We start from the raw sequence: 21,220 nt of genomic DNA, 5'->3' as shown, positions 1-21,220 counted from the left end.
GGGTTTTTTGTAAAATGAGTACCTGGCCTTAAACAGATTTGTCTTTGTCCAAAAAATTTGTAATATCCCTAGCGCTCATCTCGCCACGTTAAAATGTTTGCTGTTAGCACTTTATGGAATTGCCTATATAAATTTTCAATTTTAATTGAATTTATAACGAAAACAAAAAAATGGGGACTTTTGGGTTTCCCCCTTTTTTTAAAAAAAAAAACAGGATGAATGTAAACAGTATAGACGAATTGAAATGTTTTATTTGGAATTAAAAATTTTGATCTTTTTTCGTCGATTGTAGTTTTCTTTTCATCCTTTTTTTTGTTGATAAAGGGGAAACCCGAAACGTCCACATTACTGTTTCCGTTTATTAAAATTACGTACAAGGTACAACTTTTTTGCGTAATTAAAAAAAAAAAAAATTTCCCAGACAAAAAGGGACCCATAAGGAATTGGGGTTATAACTCAAAAAGTGCCTTCGCCTTTTTAACCCATTTGATTTTTTCGAAGCGTCTATCAGGTTTTGTTATTGTTTTTTTTTTTTTTTGCCACCGCGTTTATGAGAAAATGCTCACTGAACTGTATTAACCTCATAAACGTTCGGGGTACACAAAATTTTTGGTTTGGTCTGTTTACTTCCGGAGGAAAATTTTTGAGCTCTTGCCAAGGCTTAACAAATCAATATTATTTGATGAATGCACTTTCTAAAAGTTCACAACATTGCCATCCGGAATTTATAAACGGCCAAACTAAATCTGTTTTTTTAAAAATGATTTTTATAGTCAGGTAATACGTTTGTGACATTACTCATAAACGCGGAGGCAAAAAACAATAACAAAAACCCCGTTGACGTCTCTTCAAACATCTATAGTAAATGTTACCTTTGGATTTTTATAAAAAAAAAAAAAGAAAAAGAAAATTTTCCTACGGGGGGGCGGGGTCGGTAAATGTTTTTGGGTTTGCCGCCATTTTCCCATGATAAAAAATCGTTTTGGTTGACTGGACTTGCCCGGTCAAACCCCCAAAAATGCCAAAAACCCTGACCCCCCGGGAGAAAAAAGCAGGTCTTTAAAATGTCCACTGTAACAACGTAAAAACTTTTAACCTAAAAACGAACAAAACCCAAGTGAAGGGGGGTTTGGGGGATTGTTTTAAAGAAATGTCGTGTGGTCTTTGGTATGAACACTTTCGGATCTGAAGGTTCTTGGTTTCCTCTTTTGGCGTGTAGTTAGTCGGAAAAGAATTTTTCCCCTTTTTTACCCATCTCCCATTAGAGTTTAAAATTAAGTACCTGGCCGTTTTAAGCTTTTTGTCTCTGTCCAAAAAAAAATTTTGTAATATCGCCAAACAACCCATTCTCATTTACTGTTGCTATTGGCCGGGAAAACCCTTTGAAAAAAGGCTTTTTTGGGATATGCGCTTTTAAACGCTCAAGTTGTTGTTATATATATATACTTTTTTCTTCGTACCCGAAAGGGTTCCGAGTTCTGTCAACCCCCCGTGCTCTGTGTAGCCCTTTACAAGTCCCCCTCCCCCCTAGTCAATTTGCAGCGTGCCCGCGGGGCCGATGCTGGGTATTCCAGTTTCCCTTGGGGAAAGACCCCAAAAGAAAATTTTCCCCTTGGATGAAAATAAAGGAAAACTATTTAAAAAAATTTTTTTTTTTTTTTCATTTTGAAAAACAATTTTTAAAAGTGAAAACGAATCAATAAAAATGCAGTATAACTTGTATTGGGATACTAGCCCCCCCCCCCCCCCCCCCCACCCCCCCCCCCCCCTCCCACCGCTCTCATTTTCCAAAGTAAAGTTAATCGCCTTTGTCGCGGGAAATCTCAGGGGGTAGGAAGTAACTAAACGGGTGTTAGATCTTTTTGTACGTTTACTTGTTTGGTGTGTATTTTGCATTGTTATGTTAATTATCCCCTGAAGGTTCGTGCAATCAGATTGACGGACACTTGTTATTTCCACAAAATCTTCCTTAATGTTTGATATAGAGAGAGAGAGAGAGAAAAGAGAGAGAGAAGAGAGCGGGGGAGAGGGGAGAGAGAGAAAGAGGAGAAGAAAAAATAAAGAAAGAAGGGGAGAGAAAGAAAAAAAGACAGAAAGAGAGAGAGATAGGGGGAGAAGAGAGGAGAGAGAGAGAGGAGAGAGGAGAGTATGTGTGTGGTGTGTGTGTGGTGTGTGTGGAGGGAGAGAAGAGGTGTGTCTAATGACCCTTTGTTCATACCTTGACAAAGACAATTTTCAGGACAACAACTTAAAACGGTTCTGATTTGTAGCCACGCCATAAACAAGCGTCATGCTTCAAATTTCGAAATGTCAAAAATCTTAAGAGTTCAGCGAACTTCCAGAACTGTAACAATGTTTTTGGTACTTGTTTTCGTATGTAATTTTGCAAGTATTTTAAAAGAAACCCAAGTTATGACGCAGGGCCGGGCCCAGCACACCCAATATGTTGAAAGGGAATAAAGAGTAACCTACGAGTAGACGTCATGGCACCCATCCAGCCCACCCACCAGTGTCAACAAAAAAAAAAAAAAAAAAAAAGAAAATAAAATTTCCAATGGGGTTTAAACTGATCAACCACGTTTCCCCAGTGCCAAAATTTGGTTATTGATTCTACGCGTCAGTGGGTTTTTAGTAATGGGTCTGATTTCGGGTCTTAATTTTAAAACCAATGTTGGAAAGGATAAATAGTTGATGTCACGTCCGCCAAAAAACGGCAGCTTCGTTCTAAAAAAAGAAAATCGGGTACTTCGTTTTTTTCATTGGTTTGAATTTTTTTCACTGCCTGGGTCAGAATGTAAAAAAAGTCAAAAAATGTCAATTTAAAAATGTTTTTCTCCCGGGGTTACACTTTTATTAGTGGGGAGAAGTTTTTCATAAAGCGTCCGCATTGTTCCGATGTTTAATCCTTTTCTTTGCTTTACGTCAAGCTTTTTGGCATATTGGGGCGGGCTGGGAAAACTGCCTTTGGGGTGGCTATGTGGCTTGTGGTATACACCCCCGTTTTTCGGATGGGAAAGGGCCGGGGTTTTCGAGCCTCGCCACGCATAGTTAGCCCTTTGGAAAAGGCTCTTTACTTACATTCTCTCCCGTACTCAGGTGTAAAAGATTAACAGTTAACAGCGGTCTCTGTCGGAAGAAAAGGGTCATATCCCCAAAATAGCGTCATGTCTGGTTCAACATTTTAGTTACAGTTGCTGTTGGTAGGGGCCCTTTATTTTTAAAAAACGCTTTTTGGGAACATAAATTTTTTGATATTCCCTATATGAAAGCTCAAGTTCTTTGTTTGCTTTTGTTTTATTTTGTTGGGTTTTTTTTTTCTTTTTGTTTTTTCTATAAAAAGGGACAAATTGGAGAGCAGGAAGGGTGTCAGATAAAATCTAAAAATCGTGGGTGTGTGTGTGTGTGTGTTTGTTTTAAAATACTGTCGACACATTTTTTCAGTTTTTATCAAACCTTTGGGGGGCGAAGTCCCGAGTGGTTAAGGGTTGCACTATCGTGACCCGAAAGGCCCGGGGTTCGAGCCCCGCTTCGGCATTTTCCCTTTTTTTTTTTTTCCCTTGAGCAATTTATTAAACCCCCAAATTTTGCTTACTTGGGACAACAGGTAAATCCTTTTTTTACATCAGACTTGTTTGATGACTATCTATTTCCTTCGGAATCTTGGGCGACGATATCTTATGATGTCCGGGTGGAAAGGGATATTTTTTTTTTTTTTTAAAATTTTTTAAAAAACCCTGCGGCTATGGGGTTTAGGGGTGGATTCGTTTGGGAGGGAAGGTCGGGGTTTTCGACCTCGCGCTCGGCCATATTTTTGACCCCCCTTAAAAGGCTCTTTACCTTTCCTTATTTCACCCCTGTAAAATGGTCCCCTGGCCTTTAAACCAGCGTTGTCTTTGTCTGAAAAATTGTAATATCGCCTAACAGGCGGTCAGTCCCTCCACAGTTAAATGTTCTTTGCCCCGGGGGCCCCCCTTGTAAAGCGCTGTAGCACATTTAGGGGTATTGCGAATAAAAAACCCTTTTTAAAAAAAAAAAAATGTTGTTTGGACAAAAAAAATGTACCTAAATCCCCCCCCCCCCCCCAAAAAAAAAAAAATAAATAAATAAACAAAAAAAAAAAAAAAAAAAAACCCAAAAAAAACAATCAAACAAAAAACCCATATCAAACTTCAAAAAAAAAAAAAAAGAAAAAAAAAAAAGGAATTTTTTAAAAAAAAAAAAATTTCCCACGAAACGTACTGAACCTTACAAGGGGTCCCTGGCCAACCCAACACTTCACATGCGCCTTTAGGATACTTTACAATTGTTTTCCCCCCAAAGACAACGCCCCTTAACGGTTTTTAAAAACTTTTTTTTCATTTAAATACGGCTGTGGAGCTTGGAGTAAAACGCCCTTTTTCAAAAGACCACTATGCGTGCTGAGCCGCCCCCAAACCCTTCCGTCCCAAGACGAATGCCATACCTTTTAAACCCAAAAAAACCCTAACAAAAAAAACAAAAAAAAACCCATCACACAAAACAAAAACGTTTTTTGGGGCCCCAAAAACCCCTTTTTGATGCAATGCAAAACCATTTAAAAAAAATTTTAATATTGTTTACAGTTTTCCCGTTAACTTTAAAATACCTCCCCAGCCCCCCCAGGGGGGTCAGAACCCCACCCAACAAAGGGCTTTACTCTTGAAAAATCCTTAGCTGCCTATTCGTCCCTTTATCAGAAAATTTGTTTTCCTGTAAGAAGAGTATAAACAATGGGCCCCGGAAACTCCGTTTGGGGCATGGGTACAAGATTTTGTGTGTTGGTCCCCTTATACCCCAAAACCAGCTACTCAAGTACTGTAGGGTGGACAGGGGGGGGGAGGTAGAATCATTGCAGTCCTCTTTGCGTGTGAGGCGAGCTGCTTGCCAACTGAGCTTATCAGAATTTCCCATGGGCAGGGTGGACAGAAAAGATCTAACAGATTCATGTAACCCAAAACTGGCTCTCTAGGGGGTCAGAAAAATATCTGACAGTTCAGATTACCAAACCAATGCTCGGGGTGGGAAAAGGATGGCAGTGAAAGACTAACATATTAAATGTTTATAGATAAATTAAAAAAATAAATTCCATTATTCATCCCCAAGGGTATATTTGTCTTTAGGGTCTATTCCAGGGAAGACTGAATTAAACCAGGCTTCAGCAGCATTGCAAGCGCGCGAAGGGAGCCTAGGGCGAGGTGACTTGCTAAGGCACACGCAACTTGGCATATATGGTGGTCGTCGTCGGTTATCATAACACATCAGCTTTTTCAATCCTGTCTACTTAAATTGTTTTGTCACCTTAGATTCAAAAAGGTATCCTGTTCATTATTATGTCCTCTATATGAATTGGTTTCAGACACACTTCCATTGAGATTGAAACCGGTAAAGTAGAAGGAATTGCGTAAGACTTTTCTGCCCTATTACAGAGCTGACCTGCCTACTTGAATTTTTAAAAATTCGTGTTTCCACGGGAAAAAGAAGAACATTTCGTTAAATAGCTTTAGAGTTAATAAACAATTTTATTTCTATCTCAGCCAATCCGAAATGCTCCTCCTGGATATAGATAGTTCGAAGTGACGTTCACTCAAGGTATTTGTTATTGTTTTTTGCAATTCCGCGTTTATGAGTAATGCTCAATGAATGTATTAACATGACTTTAACGTTCATGGGATAAACACGGTTTTGTGATGTTGGTCCAGTGATTACTTCCGGATGGGCTAGGTTATGAGCTGTCTTACCAAGCGCATACTATATATCGGGTCTATGATGCTAGACTTTCCTTTTCAATATGATTTATTGAGTCAAAGAGCTATGCAGCTCTCTGTCTAATATATATTTATTATATATATATATTTTCATCTATATATATAAATACTATATATATATTAAAAGCTCAAGTATTGGTATGTTTACAACTTCATTAAACACAAAGGCAGAGTGTCAACCATAATCCATGATATATAAATATCAATCGTTGACCACAATAAAAATCATAGTGATTGATGGCCAGTCGAAAAGCAAATCCTGAATAGATCGTTCTTATTGAGATGCTGCAAACATTTTAGGTGACCATCTGCTTTGGGGATGAAAGAAATAGACTAAGCTGTTGCTATAAGTATGCACGTAGTTAGGTCGGGCTATGGATCTACGTATGCACGTAAGTTAGGGACTAGGTTATGGATCTACGTAAGCACGTTGTTAGGAATGGATATGGGATATACGTATGCACGTAGTTAGGATGGATATGGATCTACTTACGCACGTAGTTTAGTTACTGGCTATGGATCTACGTTTGGCAAGGAGTTAGGACTGGTTATGGATCACGTATGCACGTAGTTAGGACTGGCTATGGATCTTCGCTACCGAGTGTTAGGAATGGCTAGGGGATCTACGTTTATGAAAGTAGTCAGGAACTGGCGATGGATCAACGTATGCAGGGACTTAGGAAGGCTGGGATATACGATTGCAAGGACTTAGGACTGGCTATGGACTACGTATGCAGGGACTTAGGACTGATATGGATCTTAAGTATGCCGTAGTTTTGACTTGCTATGGATCTACGTATGCAATGACTTAGGACTGTTATGGATCTACGTATGCACGTAGTTATGACTTGCTATGATCTACGTATGCAAGGACTTGGACTGGCTATGGATCTACGTATGAACGTAGTTAGTTACTGGCTAAGTTCTAAGTATGTTTGTACTTAGGACTAGTATGGATCTACGTATGACACTGGCCAAGTATTATCAAATCTGCATATCTCAAATTGTTTTAGGCTCGTGTAGTTGGGAATATCTCAAACCACCGTATAGTCATTTGCAGCGATCTGAGTACTATTAACTATTTTTAGACTCTTGATTGAAGTAATGAATATGCTCTCAACAGTAACGCTAAATATTCCTTTATCCTAATGCTTAAAACAAGTTGAATTCTGTAATCAGAAATAGAAATAAGTGTTCGTTGTTATGGATCTATTCCATTGATTATACGGAGATCTCCCGAAAAAAGGCTGAACCATTATTTGAGTAAAATTTGTGCGTTTACTCTATGAACTATGTGTGTAAAAGGAGCGTTGCAGTTTACAAGATAACTCATGGCATATCGGTCACCCTGTATTTAGTTTAGTAGTATGTTGTCTTTCTTATCTAACTATTCATAACTTACTTGTCTTTCTATCTATATTCATATTCTATCTATATATCTATCTATCTATCTATCTATCTATCTATCTATCTATCTATCTATCTATTTATCAGTCTATCTATCCAATCAGTCTATCTATCTATCATTCTGTCTATCTATCTATCTAGCTATCTGTCTTTCTGTATATCCATCTACTTAATATATCTATCTATACTTCTATCTATCTGCTCTTCTAGCTCTATCTATATATCTAGACATCTATCTGTCTTTCTTCTATTTATCTATCTATCTTATCTATCTATCTATCTATCTATCTATCTATTTATCGATTTTTTATCTATCTATCTACAAGCGTCGAACGCACTGGTAAGGTCGGAGAATATAAATATCTGTGAAATTACAGAGTTTACTCTCTCTCTCTCTCTCTCTCTCTCTCTATATCTCTCTCTTTCTTTCTTTCTCTCTTTCTCACCCCCCTGTATCTTTTCTCTCTCTCTCTTCCCTCCCCCTCTCTCCTCTCCCCCTCTCTCTCTAACTCTCTCTCTTTCTCTCTCTCCCTCTCCCCCTCTGCTCTCTACCTTCTTCTCTTTCTCTCTCTCTCTCTCTCTCTCTCTCTCTGCTCTCTCTCTCTCTCTCTCTCTCTCTCTCTTCTCTCTCATAACCTATAAAATGTAATGAAAAGATAATAATGATGACAATGTATATGGTGCTTTATCTCTGAGATATCAAACTATAATTTCTTAAATTAATGGATTAAATAATGGATTTTTAAACATCATATTCATGGTTACAGGTATGACGTCATCATAGGGTTAGATGGATTATTGTTGTGAGTTGTCTTGGTAAGTTGCTGCACTCCTTTTTGTCCGCAGGCCAAATGAGAGCCACGAGCCAGCATTGTTTACATTTGGAAACCATGGACGCTTTCAGCAGATACGATACCATGCCTGCTGTCGGATTGCGCTGTGGTTAGCGTACCAATGGCTGGTTGATTGATTGTTTGGGATTGATGCCGGCTGGATGGAAACTTGACGGTCTGGAAACGTTTCGGGTGTGGGGTGAGGATGGGATGATGAGGCGTGAATCGAATGATGCGAAGCAAAGGACATGAATTTGTTTTCGGGTTGTTGATGAAGAAATTCTTTAGTCAGAATGTGAGGTGAGGTTAGTTAGTAATATTCTTGGACCGGGCTTGAATGATGATCTTCTGAATGATGGTTTCTATTTGTCAAGTAGTTTCTGGGTTTTTTTTTCCTTTCTTACTTGTAAATGTCATTGACTTATGGGTATGTTTGTTTTACTGTCTTATTTATAAAACAGTGGTATCCCGATAAAGCCAACGTGTTAGAATAAGAAACAGTTGTTTTTAAGCCAGGGTTGAGTTTATCCATTATCAAATGAAACACACTTGGGTAAAGAACAGAATATTTGGGACCCAACTAGATGTGTTGACTTTATTCCATTATCAATAGAACACACTAGGGTAAAGAACCAGAACATTTGGGACCAACTAGAGGTTTGAACTTTATACCCTTTCCTTACCAGCCATTTCAGAATTTTTCCGACAAAATTTCACACTCACCAACACAAAAAATAGTTTTTCTTACTCAACATGAAAAAGCAACAAATAGAATTATATGCATAATAGTGCATCAGCACAAATGAACGTTTTTATTGATAAAATAAAACATTTTAAAAAACTAAATGGTGTGTTTACAAATAGATAAACAGAATGATAAAAGTACTGGTTGGATCGTAACAAAATGGGGACGATTTTCTATGGTTGGGTAAGGAGAGTGGGTTTTAATCAGGAGTTGATTTATGAGGGTTTGATTTTTTTGGATTCCTATGTATCAAATATTTGTAGCCTTTCGTTCTTTACCTCTATTTGCCTTTGTAATTGCATTCGAATACCAAAATGACTAGTTATTTTCTCTAACAAAGTATACGCCACTTCATTAGTTTTTGCCCACTCCCCCCAGGGTGCTCTCTTGAACATTTAGCGACTCGCCTATATAAGTAATTCTTTTTCTCATCTCTGTTCCTTCACTAGATAATATAAATTATGTAAAATACTAACGTGTGCATAGTACGGGCTGACAATTGTTGTAATGGGAAATATTTTGCGTATTTTTTTTTTTTTTTAGATTTCATTACAACAATAAGCCAATTAGGAAATGGGTTATCAGAAATGCAAATAGTGCACGTCGGTAAAATTATTCTCTAGACTACTCAAAAATATTTTTTATGAACAGCATTGGTTCTGCCTAAATATGAACTCAACAAACAGGGACAATACGTTTCCTTAAAAATGGACGTAACGATTAACAACTCGAATCAACTAGCTACGCTCAAATCAGACCCCAACATTAAAGTTGCATCAATTATTTCTCTTCAATTTGGACAAACGTCTTTCATTTAAAAATCTAAAAAAAATAAATCAAAATTCTTAAATCGAATTGATTTTTGAGGGACGGAGTTTTCTGGCCATATTTTTAAAATTTGTGTTTTTCCAGAGTACATGATTTTCTAGTTAATCATTAATCATATTATCTATTAACGTTGCTGTAGCAATGAACTTTCAAGAACTTTTCCCTTGGCCATTATTTAACGTGTTGCTCAGTTCTATGCTCGTTCACTTTTCCTTCCTTTTTGTTTACTTGTATATTTCTCAGTTCTATGCTCCGTTCACTTTTCCTTATTTTTTGTTTATCTTGGATCTCAGTTTATGCTCCGTTCACTTTCCTTCCTTTTTGTTTAACTTGGATCTCAGTCTCTTGCTCCGTTCACTTTTCCTTCCTTTTTGGTTTTAACTTGGTCTCAGTCTGTGCTCCGTTCACTTTTCCTTCTTTTTTGGTGTTACTTAGTTCTCAGTTCTAGCTCGCTTCACTTTTCCTTCCTTTTTGTTTACCTTTGAGCATTCTCAGTTCTGTGCTCCGTTCACTTTTCCTCTTTTTTTTTGTTTAACTAAGTCACAGTTCTATAGCCTTATTCACGTTTCATTCATTTTTGTTCAAATTAGTTTTAGTTTACATGTCTCCGTTCACTTTTCCTTCCTTTTAGAATTGTACGTAAAGGAAATTGCGATGGCAGGTGCTCAACTCCTAATTGTCAACTTCAAAAAACACATTGATAAACGTTGAAGCTGCACAAAAAACACACTTTTTTTGTTTGTGACAGAAAACTGTTTCTTAAAATTGTGTTAATAGAATTAATATGGCCGTTATACCAACGTGTACATAGTTGCAGGTATGATAACCGAATGTAATGAAGGCCTTGGATTTATTATGTTTTAATAGACAACATTTTGCGTGGTTTGTATGAGTTTCGTTGGGAGTGTATTGTGTTGTGTGTGTGTGTGTGTGTGTGTGTTTGTATGCTTGTGGGTGTGAATGGAATGTTTCAGGCAAAGTAATTCTGTACTTTAAATAATAATGTACTTTATTCACTCCAAAAGGAAATTAAGCGCTTAGAGGATGGTGTCTCGGAGTTATAAGCGCTTTATAAGTTTTCGCATTATCATTAATACTTATTATTACATTGATAACTAACATTATTTTTTTTCTTTGTGCATAATGCAAAATACTTGCATTTGTTAAAGGCCATTATTAATCTATGTTACAAGAGTGTGGCCATATTGCGCTGGTGATAGATGTTTACAGAATAAATTATTGTTTCATTTTTTCCTCACGTACTTAAATTGACCATATTTATATTTATTCATTGAAATCGACATGGGCTTAATTCGCATGAAAATATAATATAAACTGTAAGTATTAATGTATATAAGAAATGTATTTGAAAGACACAGCGGTCATTATTTTGATAATATAATATACTATATAGATAATATTTACTGTATATTTTTTTATTATATATTTGTAATATTATCCTCACCTCATTCTGCTTATTTGTTGATTCCTTAATGTGGTTTCATCCATAAGTTGTATTCTTGATGGGAAATTCAGGGAGGTTTCTGTATAGTAGTGTCCGGAGGATGCTGTGTTGTTCCAATTGGCGCTAATTGATGTGTTTTACGATGTAGGTTTGTTGTGTATGTTTATGTGCGTGTGTATATGAGTGAATGCGCATGTGTGTATGTGTGCTGGGTGTTGTGTTATGTTTGGTGGATATGGTTGCTTCAATTGAGTGTGTAACGTGTATTGGAACAGTAAGAATTTTATTATGTGAAAGAACGGGTTGAAGAGTTCCACTCTGTATTGTTTAGTGTGGGCGTGTTGGTTTAATTTTTTTTTTTTTTACTATGTAACCACCCCCCCCCATCCAAACACGCAACACTAAACTAACCCAGTGATGACCCAGGGAGTAATATATGTTGTAGCGCCAAAAAGACAAGAGGTTGTATATAATATCTATATTATATATATATACATATTATATATATTTATATATATATATATAGATATATATACTATATAATGGTGTAAATGAGACTGGACGTAAACCATGGGCACAAATGTATATATGGAAGGTTGATAGCCTACGCGCATATGGGCTTATTTTTCATCGTTTTTAGCCTTATGATTTACGAGTACAATCGAAGTGAGTGTTGGTACCAAAAGACCAAACGCGCTCATCAGCATCACAATGAATAATCCTTCAAATCCAGTGCTGGAGTGAGGAAACTTGATATGAAGTGACACATATTTCCCCTCACTCTCTCCTGGATTTTTGGTGATCGTGTTTATGGTCTTTTGAATTTCGTCATTTTTTAATAAATTTTATATTTTTTTTTAAAGTCGTTTATATGACATGTACTTCTTTTTAAAGAATTTTAAGTGAAATTTTAAACGCTTGATAATCTGAAGCCACAAATTTTTCTTATAAATTGGATTTTAATAGCGTTACTATTAATGAGGACTGGAAAAAATATATTTGGGTTTTCAGGGGACTTTTTTAAAACAAGTCAATGTGACTCGTTTTTCTTAATGACTTTCTTTTTGCATGTGTGCGAAAAAAGCCCTGGCTGTATCTTGCTATTACCTTTATCTTTCATTCATAATCCCTGATAAAATTATTATGTACTTTTTGTATAGTCCGATGATGCACAATACAGGAATTTCTACAATAATGTCATGTTACTGTTGAAGTCACATAAGTTTTGCCATGAAATGTTTCTTGCCAGCCACATGAGAGATTGTTTTTTTTATCAAATTTTTCTTTTGATAAGATGTGTATTTTATGCCTTTACACATATTGTGTATGTTCTTAATTATGATGTTATACTGGGTTATCGGGTGCAAGCCTTTCGTATTGGCAGTTGTCTTAGTGTGAGCTAACAAATGATTCAAATCGAGAGAAACAAGTATATATATATATATATATATATATCTATATATATTTTATAATTATATATATAATATATATGTGTGGTGTGTGTGTGTGTACGTGTGAGAGAGAGAGGAGAGCAGAGGAGAGACGTGTGTCGTTGCGCGTCTTGTGTGTGTGATGAGAGCGATTGCTCGAAACAAGAAGTAGAATCGTTCGTCACCTATTTATAAATTAAGATTTTTTTTAAACAGTTATTTTCATCACAAAGTGTGAACTATTATTTCATGTTGTTGTTTTTTTTTATAAATTTATGCACATACACACAACGCGCACAAACACAACAACACACACCACACCTATATATATATATATATTTATATATATAGATTTATTTATATATATATATATTATCTAAACGTTTAATGACTTTTATTAACATTCTATACAATACATTTATTATATCCACCCGAGATGCCTTTGACGGCATGAAAACAAATTTTGTTGCGCGGACAACCTCTTTTTTTGTTTTATTATTAGGTGAGATAATAAATATAATTCGCTCTCCTTATAAAAATTGTCGTCGCACTCTACATAACCATGTATTATTAATTTTGCACGAATATTTATTTAGACTATATTTATAACATATATATATATATATATATATACTATATTCGTGCAAAAATTAATATACATGGATTATGTAGAAGTGACACGACATTTAAGGAGAGCCGAATTATATTTATTATCTCACATAATAACAAAAAAAGAGGTGTTTGTCGCCAACAAAGTGTTTCGCCGTTTCAATGGCTTCTTCGAGGGGGAGATAATAAATGTATTGTATAAATGTTATAAAAGTCATTAAAAGGTGAGATATATATATATAGATATATATATATATATATATAAATATATAATATAGATATATGTGTGGTCTGAGTGGGTGATGTGTGTGTGTGTCGCGCGTGCGGTGTGGTATGTTCTTAATTTATAAAAAAAAAAAAAACCATGAAATAATAGGTCTCAATTTTTGGGATGTAATAAGCTGTTTATAAAAATCTACCTCTATGTATATTTATGATCAACTTCTACGTATTGTTTCGAGCTATCGCTATCATCAAACAAACAGAGTCGCGAACACACAATCTCTCTCTTATTCTCTATCTCTCTCTCACGTACACAAACACACACTCAAACGTATGGATTATATTTTTAGATAAAATTTATTTATTTTTTTTTAAAAATTTATATAATATATATATATATATATCTACGGGGTTCTTCTCGATTTGGGAATCATTGCTTGGGTACAGCTAAGAAAACTTTTCCCAAAAAAGTATGGTTGAAACCCCCTTTAAAACGTATAACATCAATAATTAAGAAAAATACAAAAATTTGTGTAAAGGGATTAAATACAACCCTCTTATTTAAAGAAAAAAATTTATAAAAAAAACAATCTTATGTGGCTGGCAAGAAACAAAGGCATGGCAAAACTTATGTGACGTCAACAGTAACATGACATTGTAGAAATTCTGTATTGTGCATCATGCGACTATACAAAAGTCATAATATTTTATCATGGATTATGAATGAAAGATAATGGTAATAGGCAAGATACAGCCATGGCTCAAACATGCAAAAAGAAAGTCATTAAGAAAAACGATCAAATTGACGTGTTTTAAAAAAGTCTGAAAACCCAAATATATTTTTCCAGTCCTCATTAATAGTAACGCGTATTAATATCAATTTAGAATAATAATTTGTGGCGTCAGATTATCAAGCGTTAAAAGTTCACTAAAATTCTTTAAAAAGAAGTACATGTCATATAAACTTTAAAAAAATATATAATTTATTAAAAAATGACGAAATCTAAAGACCATTAACACATCACCTAAAATCAGGAGAGAGGAGAGAGAAATATTGTGCACGTCTTATCAAGTTTCTCACTCCAGGACTGGATTTGAAGGGATGTATTCATGTGTTGCCATGAGCGCGTTTGGTCTTTTGGTACCAACACTCACTTTCGGATTGTACTCGTAAATATACGTCTAAAAACGATGATAAAATAAGCCCATAGGCGCGTTAGGCTATCAGACCTCCATATATACATTTGTGCAAATGGGTTACGGTCAGTCTCATTTACACATTATATATATATATATATATATATATATATATATATATATATATATATGTATATATATATATATATATATATATATCACCTCTTGTCTGTTTTGGCCTACAACATTATTACTCCCTTGGGGTCATCAGCTGGGGTTAGTTTAGTGTGGCGTGTTGGAGGGGGGGGGGGGTGTTACATAGTAAAAAATAAAACCAACACGCCACACTAAACATACAGAGGGAACTCTTCAACACGTGCTTGCACAGAATAAAATTCTTACTGTCCAATACACGTTACACAACTCAATGAAGCATCCATATCCCACCAAATCATAACACAACACCCAGCACACATACACACATGCGCATGCACACATAGACACACGCACATATATACATACAACAAACCTACATCGGAAAACAACATCAATTAGCGCCAATTGGAACACAACAGCATTCCTCCCGGACACTACTATACAGAATACCTCCCTGAAGGTCCCATCAAAATACCAACTTATGGATGAAACAACATTATAGGAATAAACAAATAAGCAAATGAGGTGAGGATAATATATTATATATATATATATATATATATATATATATATATATATATATATATATATATATTATCAATATAATGACCGCTTGTCTTTCAAAATACATTTCTTATACATTAATACTTACAGTGTATATTTATATGTGCATGCAATGAAGCACTTGTCGATTCAATGAAGAAATATAAATATGGTCAGATGTAAGTACGTGATGAAATAATGAAACAATAATTTATTCTGTAAACATATATCACAGCGCCAATATGGCAACACTCTTGTAACAGAGATGTATAATGGCTCTTTAACAAATGGCAAGTATTTTGCATTATGCACAAAGTAAAAATATAATGTAGTTATCAATGTAATAATAATATTAATGATAATGCTGAAAACTTATAAAGCGCTATAACTCCGAGACACCATACTCTAAGCGCTTAATTTCCTTTTGGATGAATAAAGTACATTATTATTAAATTACAAATTACTTTGGCTGAAACATACTCATTCACACACACAAGCATACAAACACACACACACACACACACAAACAACACAACACACAACCGAAACCAGACAAACCAACGCAAAATGTTGTCTATTAAAACAATATTAAATCAAGGCCGTCATTACATTCGGTTATCAGACCTGCAACTATGTACACGTTGGTAGACGGCCATATTAATCTATTAACACATTTTAAAAACCGTTTTCTGTCACAAACTAAAAAAGTGTGTTTTGGCAGCTGCAACTTTATCAATGTGAATGGTGACAATTAGGAGTTGAGCAACTGGCAATCGCATTTCCTTTACGGTACAAGTCAAAAAGGAAGGAAAAGTGAACGGAGATGTAGAACTGAAAACTAAGTTGAACAAAAAGGAAGGAAAAGTGAATAGAGCTATAGAACTGTGAACTTAGTTAAACAAAAAAAAAGAAGGAAAAGTGAACGGAGCACAGAACTGAGATCCAAGTTAAACAAAAAGGAAGGAAAAGTGAACGGAGCATAGAACTGAGAACTAAGTTAAACAAAAAAGAAGGAAAAGTGAACGGAGCACAGAACTGAGATCCAAGTTAAACAAAAAGGAAGGAAAAGTGAACGGAGCAGAGAACTGAGATCCAAGTTAAACAAAAAGGAAGGAAAAGTGAACGGAGCATAGAACTGAGATCCAAGTTAAACAAAAAATAAGGAAAAGTGAACGGAGCATAGAACTGAGAGATACAAGTTAAACAAAAAGGAAGGAAAAGTGAACGGAGCATAGAACTGAGAACTAAGTTAAATAATGGCCAAGGGAAAAGTTCTTGAAAGTTCATTGCTATCAGCAACGTTATAATAATATGATAATATTAACTAGATAAATCATGTACTCTGGAGAAACACATATTTAAAAATTTGGCCAGAAAACTCGTCCTCAAAAATCAATCGATTTAAGAATTTTGATTTATTTTTTTAGATTTTTATTGAAAGACGTTTGTCCAAATTGAAGAGAAATATTGATGCAACTTTAATGTGGGGGTCTGATTTGAGCGTAGCTAGTTTGATTCGAGTTGTTAATCGTTACGTCATTTGAAGGAACGTTTTGTCCATGTTTGTTGAGTTCATATTGAGCAAACCAATCGCTGTTCATAAAATAATAATTTTGAGTAGTCGAGGGCATAATTTACCGACGTGAACTATTTGCAGGTCTGATAACCCATTTCCTTATGGGCTTATTGTTGTAATGGAAATCTAAAAAAAAAAAAAATACGCAAAATATTTCCCATTACAACAATGTCAGACCTGTACGTATGCACACGTTAGTATTTACATAATTATATTATCTAGTGAAGGAACAGAGTTAGAAAAAGAATTACTTATAATAGGAGTCGCTAATTGTTCAAGAGAGCACCCTGGGGGAGGGGGCAAAAACTAATGATGGCGTTATACAGTGTTAGAGGAAAATAACTAGTCATTTTGGTAGTCGATGCAATTACAAAGGCAAATAGAGGAAAAGAAAGAATGGCTACAATTATTTGATACAGTGGAATCCAAATAAAGCAAACCCTCTTAAAGTCAACTCCTGTTTAACCCTCTCCTTACCAACCATAGGAAAATCGTCCCATTTGTTACGATCCAACCAGTACTTTTATCATTCTGGTTTCTTTTGTAAAACACACAATTTATGTTTTAAAATGTTTTATTTTAGCAATAAAAACGTTCATTTTGCTGATCAATATTATGCATAGAATTTATTTGTTCCTTTTCTGTTTTAGTAAGAAAAAACTATTTTTGTGTTGGGTGAGTGTGAAATTTTGGGGAAAATTCTGAAAATGGCTGGTAAGGAAAGGGTTAAAGTTCAAACCTCTAGTTGGTCCAAATGTTCTGTTCTTTACCCAAGTGTGTTCTATTGATAATGGATAAAGTCAACACATCTAGTTGGTCCCAAATATTCTGTTCTTTACCCAAGTGTGTTCCATTTGATAATGGATAAACTCAACCCTGCTTAAAAACAACTTTTCTGATCTAACGACGTTGGCTTTATCGGGATTCCACTGTTTATAGAATAAGTATTAAGAACTAAAATACCCATTAGTCAATGACATTACAAGGAAAGATAAGGAAAAAAACCCAGAAACTACTGACAAATAAACCATAATTCAGAAGTCATCATTCAAGCCCGGTCCAAGATACTACGAACTAACCTCTCTCACATTCTGATAAAGAATTTCTTCTCAACATCCCGAAACAAATTCATTCCTGTGCTTCCACCATTCGATTCACGCCTCATCATCCATCCTCAGCCCCACGTCTCGAAACGTTCCCAGATCAAAAATCAAGTTTCCATCCAGCAGGCAATCAATCAATCAATCCAGCCATTGGTACGCTAACCACTGCGCTATCCGACAGCTGGCATCGTATCATTCTGCTGAAAGCGTCCATGGTTTCCAATGCGCTGGCTCTCATTTGGCCTGCGGAGCAAAAAGAGTGCAGCATCGTTACCAAGACAAGTCACAACAATACTTCCTGTCTAACCCTATGATGACGTCATACCTTTAACCATGAATATGATTTTTAAAATCAATATTTAATCCATTAATTTAAGAAATTAGAGTTTGATATCTCAGAGTTAAAGCACCATATACATTGTCAGCATTATTATCTTTTCATTATTATTATTGGTTATGAGAGAGAGAGAGAGAGAGAGAGAGAGAGAGAGAGAGAGAGAGAGAGAGAGAGAGAGAAGAGAGAAAGAGAAAGAGAGGTAGAGAGAGAGGGGGGAGAGGGAGAGAGAGAAAGAGAGAGAGGTAGAGAGAGAGGGGGAGAGGAGAGAGAGAGAGGGAGAGAGAGAGAGAAAGAGAGACAGAGAAAGAGAGAAAGAAAGAAAGAGAGAGAGAGAGAGAGAGAGAGAGAGAGAGAGAGAGAGAAACTCTGGTAATTTCACAGATATTTTTTCTCCGAACTGACCAGGGCTTCGACGCTTGTAGATAGATAGATAAATAGATAGATAAATAGATAGATAGATAGATAGATAGATAGATAGATAGATAGATAAATAGATAGAAAGACAGATAGATGTATAGATAGATAGATAGATAGAAGGCAGATAGATAGAAGGATAGATAGATATATAAGTAGATGGATAGACAGAAAGACAGATAGATAGATAGATAGATAGACAGAATGATAGATAGATAGACTGATTGATAGATAGACAGATAAATAGATAGATAGATAGATAGATAGATAGATAGATAGATAGATAAATAGATAGATAGATAGATAGATAGATAGATAGATAGACAAGTAGGTATGAATAGTTAGATAAGAAAGACAACATACTACTAATACTAAATATACAGGGTGACCTATATGCATGAGTTATCTTGGTAAACTGCTACGCTCCTTTTTACACACATAGTTCATAGAGAAACGCACAAAGTTTACTCAGATGTGCTGCCTTTTTTCGGGAGATCTCCGTTATAATAATGGAATAGATCCATAACAACGTACACTTATTTCTAGGTCTGATTACAGAATGCAACTTGTTTTAGCATTGTTATAAAGGAAATATTTAGCGTTACTGTGAGAGCATATTCATTACTTCAATCAAGAGTCTAAAATAGTTAAAGTTCTCAGACCTGCAAATGACTATACGTGGGTTTGAGAATATCTCCACTACACGAGCCTAAAACAATTTGAGTGATCAGATTTGATAATACTTGGCCTGTTCATACGTAGATCCATAGCTAGTCCTAAGTACAAACATACGTAGATCCATAGCCAGTACTAACTACGTGCATACGTAGATCCATAGCCAGTCCTAAGTCCTTGCATACGTAGATCCATAGCAAGTCTTAACTACGTGCATACGTAAATCCATAACCAGTCCTAAGTCCTTGCATACGTAGATCCATAGCTAGTCCTATGTGCATACGTAGATCCATAGCTAGTCCTAAGTCCTTGCATACGTAGATCCATAGCCAGTCCTAAGTCCTTGCATACGTAGATCCACAGCCGGTCCTAAGTCCCTGCATACGTTGATCCATAGCCAGTCCTGACTACGTGCATACGTAGATCCATAGCCAGTCCTAACTACGTGCGTACGTAGATCCATAGCCAGTCCTAACTACGTGCATACGTTGATCCATAACCAGTCCTAACTACGTGCATACGTAGATCCATAGCCAGTCCTAACTACGTGCGTACGTAGATCCATAGCCAGTCCTAACTACGTGCATACGTAGATCCATAACCAGTCCTAACTACGTGCTTACGTAGATCCATAACCAGTCCTAACTACGTGCATACGTAGATCCATAGCCAGTCCTAACTACGTGCATACGTAGATCAACAGCTAGTCTAGTTCTTTCATCCCAAAGCAGTGGTCACATAAATGTTTGCTGCATCTCAATAGGAACGATCTATTCAGGATTTCGTTCGACTGGGCCATCAATCACATGATTTGTTGTGGTCCAACGATTGGATATTTATTTATCAATGGATTATGTTGACACGCTGCTTTGTTTATGAAAGTTGTAAACATACCAATACTTGAGCTTTTATATATATATATATATATATATATATATATATATATATATATATATATATATATATATATAGACAGAGCTGAATAGCTCTTTGACTCAATAAATCATATTGAAAAGGAAAGTCTAGCTTCTTAGACCCTATAGATAGTATGCGCTTGGCTAAGAAGCTCATAACATTGTCATCCGGAAGTATAACGGACCAACACACAAAACCGTGTGTATCCATGAACGTTTAAAGTCAGGTTAATACAGTTCAGTGAGCATTACTCATAAACGCGGATGGCAAAAAACAATAACAAAGACCTGAGTGACGTCATCTTCGAACTATCTATATTCAGGAGGAGCATTTTTGGATTGTGCTGAGAGAAATAAATTGTTTATCTCTAAAGCTATTTAAAGTGAATGTTTCTTCTTTTCCCTTGGAAACTACGATTTTTTAAAATTTCAAGTAGGCAGGCAGCTCTGTAATAGGGGCAGAAAAGTCGTGACGTCATTCCTTCTACTTTACCGGTTTCAATCTCAATGGAAGTGTGTATGTAACCAGTCATATAGAGGACTAATAATGAACAGGATACCTTTTTGAAATCTAAGGTGACAAAACAATTTTAGTAGCAGGATGTATAAGCAGATTTTTATGATAACCGGACGACGACCACCATATATGCCATGTTGCGTGGCCTTGAGCAAGTCACCTCGCCCTAGCTCCCTTCGCGGCGCTGCAATGCGGCTGAAGCCTGGGTTATTCCAGTCTTCCCTTGGAATAGACCCTAAAGACAAATATACCCTTGGGGATGAATAAAGGGAATTTATTTTTTTAATTTATCTTAAACATTTAATATGTTAGATCTTTTCTCTCCATCCTTTCCCACCCAGCAGTGGTTGGGTAGCTGAATCTGTCAGATATTTTCTGTCCCCCCAGCAGTGGTTGGGTACATGAATCTGTTAGATCTTTTCTGTCCACCCTGCCCATGGGAATTCTGATAGCTCAGTTGGCAGAGCACTCGCCTCACACGCAAAGAGGGACTGCAATGATTCTACCTCCCCCCCCCCCTGTCCAC

At 35.9% G+C, this 21,220-nt stretch overlaps 1 protein-coding gene and 1 long non-coding RNA gene across 3 annotated transcripts in view; both read right to left on the bottom strand.

Annotated features, from left to right (window-relative positions):
• Nucleotides 1-21,220, bottom strand: part of LOC144958132 (LIM and SH3 domain protein F42H10.3-like) — a 125,896-nt gene that overhangs the window by 47,930 nt on the left and 56,746 nt on the right. The window lies entirely within an intron of this gene.
• Nucleotides 15,233-21,220, bottom strand: part of LOC144958133 (uncharacterized) — a 10,664-nt gene continuing 4,676 nt past the window's right edge. The window contains exon 3 of the long non-coding RNA XR_013642351.1: nt 15,233-18,080. This is a non-coding gene — a long non-coding RNA (uncharacterized LOC144958133). The remainder of the gene's footprint in view (nt 18,081-21,220) is intronic.

Source organism: Berghia stephanieae, chromosome 12 (assembly GCF_034508935.2).
Source record: "Berghia stephanieae isolate SIO BIC M18660-M18661 chromosome 12, UCSD_Bste_1.3, whole genome shotgun sequence".
NCBI lineage: Eukaryota > Metazoa > Mollusca > Gastropoda > Nudibranchia > Aeolidiidae > Berghia > Berghia stephanieae.
The sequence above is the reverse complement of the archived record's forward strand: the minus strand, read 5'-3'. Positions and strand labels throughout refer to the sequence as shown.